Genomic DNA, 5,570 nt, shown 5'->3' with positions numbered 1-5,570 from the left:
TCAGATTACCTGGGATCCAAAAGAAGGCTGAAAAAACAAAAATTATAAACTGATCCCTCACTGAGCTCAGTCAGCTCTCCTCCCCCGTACCTAGCAAATCACCCTTTCTTGGAGAAGGGAGGTCCGCAGGTGTTACCTGTAGTACTATTTGGGGACCTTTTCAATATATTGTTCAATTGTGCTGATTTTTTCCCTACTCTAAAAATATTTGTTGTTATATAGGCTGGTTGTCAGACAGAGCCCTTCTCCTAGGACCTAGACTTGGGATTACCAAGAAGATGTCAAAAACAGATGAAATCAATAAAAAGTTATTAAAATCAAGGACAACCACAAAAAGAAAATTATACTACTAGGAATATTTGGGTACAGATTGGTCTTTGATAGGGATAGTTCTTTAAGTAAATGAAGTAATAACTTAAAGAATAATCTAATAATAATATAACAGTTAATATATATATATACATATATATATCTAGCACTTTAAGTTTTGCAAAGCATTTTGCACATACAAATTAACTCCTTTGATTCTTTCAGCAACCCTTCATGTGTGGTCTTGAAAGGCAATTCCCCCTTTCTTCCTCAAATTATTGATTATGAGAACTACGTAATTTTCTGTCGGCAAAATTTCAGCTCTTTTCACAGGGTTGGGAAAATGTTCCATGCCCACTGCTTAGGTCAGAGCATAAATGTACTACAAGTTTTATGTATCCAATGTGAAGATGAGGAAACAAGAGGGAGATTGGCTTGGGGAGTGGAGTGGAGAAGGGGGAGAGACTTGCCTTGGATCACACAGTTAGTAAAGTATCAGAGGGAAGATTGTATAACCAAGGTTTCTCTTGACCCCGACTTCACTATACCATGCTGCCAACCATGCAATGAGACCACTGGTCAAAGGGCAGGGACTTTTATTTTCCTCTTTCTGTACAAAGTCCTTTCCAAAAAGGTTGAACCAATTCCTATTTCTCCCTCAGTGTGATTTCTAGTCTCTGGATGCTCCTATGAAGAAAAGAAAGAAAAAAGAAAAAAAGAAAAGAAAAGAAAATGAATTCTCTCCCATCTATTCAATGCGCTTGAAAGTCTCTGAATGAGGAACAAAATCTTTCATTCCTTAGGAAGAGTGAACGAATGAAAAAGTATCTGTTAATTCCTTACTTTCATATTTACAGTATGTCGATTACTATGGGAAGGACCAAGGAATACAAATACAAAAAGCAAGACTGTTCCTACCATCAGGGAGCTTATGTTGTAATGGAGAATATAACGTGCAAAAGGGAGTGATGGCCACAGAGGGGCACCTGAGTCCAGAAAGTTAATGGAATGGTGAGTAGGACCATAAGTTGGGGAGTGTGGTAAGTGGGAGTTGACTTCCCATTCAAAAACAATGGCAGAACTGATTTTATCCTAGTCCATATTCTATGCCCGATGAGGTGGGGAGAGGAAACAAAATAGGAGGGGGAATGAGAACCAGAGAAACAGAAGCAATAGGAACGTTGAGAGGAGCTTTTCTGAAAATAGAAGCCCAGGAGGGATAGTGACCAATAAAGAGAAGGGCCAAAATTTCTCCAGGGAAAAATTAAAAGTTTCTCCATGGAAAGATGAAGATTAAAATTCAATCAAATTCCTAGAAGATTCTCTGACATTCAAAAGCATTTAATACATGTTTGTTGATTTGAATTAAGTTTTAAATAACTGATGTCTGAGCCTTTCCTGAAAGCAGGTTTTAAAGGGGCAATGGAACTAGATGCTGAAATATTCTGAGATGGAGGAAATGGAAGAGTTTGTATAGAAAGAGGACAGGAGGGGCTGAGCCCCCTCTTTAATGTATGGAAGACCACTCCTTGTGATGGAACGTACTGAGAACATTTATGCTCTGACCTAAGCAGCGGGCATAGAACATTTCCCCGACCCTGTGAAAAGAGCTGAAATTTTGCTGACAGAAAATTATGTTGTTCTCATAATCAGTAATTTGAGGAAGAAAGGGGGAATTACCTTTCAAGACCACACATGAATTTTCTAGTCAGCAAAACCTCGTTCATTCTGTTTTTTTCTTTCAGTCCCCAAGACGTTGCCGTGTCAAATCATCATGTACCTCAAAGACAAAGAAATCTAAAATTTTCTTTCAAATAGACAAAAAGGAGATGACTCAAATTTAAATTTAATTTTTAAATTCAATCTTTAGACCCGAAATCTTCATTTAAAATCACAGATCCTTCCCAGTTATATGATTCTGGACAAGTCACTAACCTGTATCTGCCTCAGTTTCCATATCTGTAAAATGGACATTTTGATAGCATCTACCCCCCTTCCAGAGTTGTTGTGAGAAGACAATGAGCTATGTACAAAGTTCTTTGCAAGCCTGAATGTTATATTTTAGCTAATCTTGCTGGAGTAAGCATTTAATAACATCTGGACTCCATGGAATAGCAATTATTTTTCAATCAGTAAGCACTGAGTATTTGCCATGCATCTAAGACAATAATGTCCAATAAACAAGGTATTAAAGAACCGCAAGATAAAGCTCTCATATTTAATCATATTTTTAATTCCTTTTTTTCATGAACTTAACAAATATGAACATTTCAACAAAGAACGGAAAACAACATAAATTGTGTATTTCTGTTATGTATAATTTTTAAAATATAAATTTAATGTGAGAGTAACAGAACAGTCCTGCTTGTCTGTGACCACTGCTGAGCTTCCTTCCTTCTCTTATGTGTACTTTTAAATGTTTTATTGATAGTCTTTTCTGATTTTCTCTGTGTCGCCATCACTCCTTCAAGAATATAAGCCCTCTTTTTTAGCCAATAAACAGAATCAAGCAAAACAGATCTACCTACTGATTTTGTCTATAACTATATGTCTCATCTTGCATATTTATTCCCTCATCCTGCCAAGGGGATGGGAAGCATGCTTAGCAGGCTCATGATCAGTCACTAATGCTGAACTTTCATGATCAGTCTTGATGTGCTCCTATGACCCACTGTCTCTCCCCACTTTCCTAAATTTCCTTTCTCACTTTTCCCTTTCTCTCCATGTAACCCTACGAAAAGAGGATCCTAGGAAAATGTAGGCATGATGAGGAACCAAACAACCCTTGAATGAGGGAGTGAAAGGGCTGGAAAAAGAGGTCCTTTTCATTAGTTGTCTTAGTTTCCATTTTACCAATAAATGACTAAAAATCATCCATAGTGTGCTAGGCATTTGCAGGAAAACATACTTTATTATTTATTAATATTGGTGGAATCTAGCCTTATGTGGGTAGCTATTGTTTAATTACATTCAATTAATTTAATTCAGTTCTTCCCAGAGACCCTCAAGAGGAGCTAGAGCTTACTCCAAAAAATGTTTGAGACCCACCCAAAGCTTGTGGTTTGGGTTAAGCTAATAGTTGGTGTTGGGTTCCATCAACTTTTACTGAATATTTTGACTTCCCTGCTGAAATACATCTCAGACAACTCTGGAAACCAAACACTTTGAAAACTGCATTGTGGGCCACTTGGCTTGTACACTTGTTTGAACTCCCTATAATGTAAGACTTATAGAAACCCAGGGTGAGTGACCTTTGTTCTGGCTCTCCCTTTTGTCTGACTTGATAAAATTCTTTCTAGATTCCTTTTTAGGTTTCTGATTTGTTCTTGACTGACCCGTTATCTAGGGCCGTAAGAATACAAAGTCAATACAAAGAAATACAAAACCAAAACATCTCTTACTCCCAAGGAGCTTCCATTCTCTTGAGAAGATACCACAGATATAGAGATACACAAATACAAAATGTGTACAAAGAATTTCAAGAGGAAGAGAGTATCAAAGATTGGGGAAGGCCTTGTGGGAGGTGACGCCCAAAAGGGGGCTTTTTCGTGAGGGACATGGCAGATGACTTGGGAAAAGCAGAAGAGGTAGGAGATAAAATGCTGGGTACGTATTGAAGGATTCTAGGGTGATGGACATACAAGCCATCTTTTAGGGGCCATCTAGCCATTTTTCAGATGAAGAAACAGAACCAGTTGGACTGAACAGAGAGGGCATGAAGAGGCAAAATATGAAAAAAGACCAGCAAAGTAGGTAGGAGTCAGCCTGAGACTGTCTTTAATTGCCAGGATGAGGAGTTTGTATTTCATTCCATAGACTAGAAGGAACTTTTGAACATTATAAAATTGTGAGTCAAATCTGTTTTTAGGTAAGATCTGTATCCTACAACATTAGCTAGGCAGCTTTATGAGGAATGGACTGGAGAGAGACCAGACAAAATGCTGGAGTAGAAGGACACAGCTTAGCTCCCTTAAGAGCTGCTTCTGCAACAATCCAAAAAGAATTCCGAACCAAGTCCTGGTAGAGAAATCCAAGGAAAAGCTACAGCGGGCCGTCTTTCTGACCAGATATATATTTGAATCTACAGACTAGTGAATGAGGCAGGAACAAGGATGGGCCTTAAAACAAGTCCAGAAGAGTCAGGACACCCAGAGCTGATTTTAGACTCATCACTGCTCTACCAGGCCAACTTTCCAGAAGGGTCACGAAGGGGGACTCAAAACTCAAGAGTCCCAAGGCACAGCACAAGCATTCTTAGAACTGATACCAGGCTCAGCTCCTGGGCCACGCCAGCAGCTCAAGGTCTCTGAGAGGGGTCAAGAGGATGGACTTAATACACAGAACCAGTGGAGTCAACAAGAGCAAAAGCTGAGGAGGTCTCCTGGAGGGACTGGGATTACTGACAGCCCCAGAGTTTCCAGCGATGTCAAAATGCAGGGTTGGCCAGAGCAGTTTGCTGGAACAATGCCTAAAGAAAGAAAGCAGTTCTTTTGAGATCAAGGATGCTAAAAATACAAACCTCAAAGAGTCAAAATCCAAAAAGTCTCACAGAAAAATATATTATGTGGCAAGAAACTGGCAAGTCAGTGGATGCCCATCAGCTGGAGAATGGCTGAATAAATTATGGTATTTGAATATTATGGAATATTGTTGTTCTATAAAAAATAACCAGCAGGAGGATTTCAGAAAGGCCTGGAGAGACTGACAGGAACGGATACTGAGTGAAATGCACAGAACCAGGAGATCTTTATACACGGCAACAAGAAGATTATACAATGATCATTTCTGAGTACGTGGCTCTCTTCAACAATGAGACGATTCAGGCCAGTTCCGATGACCCTCAGATGAAGAGAACCATCTACATGAAGAATGAAGTCTGTGGGAACTGAGTGAGGAACACAGCACAGGATTTTTACTCTTTTTGTTGTTGTTCGCTTGAATTTTATTTTCTTTCTCTTTTTTTTTCCTTTTTGATCTGATTTTTCTTGTCCAGCAAGATAATTGTATAAATATATTTGCCTATGTTGGATCTACAAATCCAAATTGGATTTACCATGTTTAACATATATTGGTTTGTAATATCTAGTAATCTTGTCCTTGTCCTTCCAAACAGTATCTTCCCATTCTGCTGGAGATCTCACCTCCTTGAATTCTTTTTAATATTTTGCCATATTTAATGCGATACTAAGCTGCTGCTCACATTTGCTGAAAAAAAGGAGCCATCTCCTTTTCTAGGCAGTCAATCAATAAGTATTTATTAA

General features: G+C 38.7%; 1 long non-coding RNA gene across 1 annotated transcript in view; it reads left to right on the top strand.

Annotated features, from left to right (window-relative positions):
- The window catches only part of LOC141546998 (uncharacterized), a 54,583-nt gene extending 51,512 nt beyond the window's left edge, over positions 1 to 3,071 (top strand). The window contains exons 2-3 of the long non-coding RNA XR_012483488.1: positions 1,167 to 1,320; positions 2,055 to 3,071. This is a non-coding gene — a long non-coding RNA (uncharacterized LOC141546998). The remainder of the gene's footprint in view (positions 1 to 1,166; positions 1,321 to 2,054) is intronic.
- Positions 3,072 to 5,570: the final 2,499 nt, after the last annotated feature.

Source organism: Sminthopsis crassicaudata, chromosome 6, assembly GCF_048593235.1.
Source record: "Sminthopsis crassicaudata isolate SCR6 chromosome 6, ASM4859323v1, whole genome shotgun sequence".
In the NCBI taxonomy this organism is placed as follows: Eukaryota; Metazoa; Chordata; class Mammalia; order Dasyuromorphia; family Dasyuridae; genus Sminthopsis; species Sminthopsis crassicaudata.
Note: the sequence above shows the minus strand (reverse complement) of the source record. Positions and strands in the feature narration are given on the sequence as shown.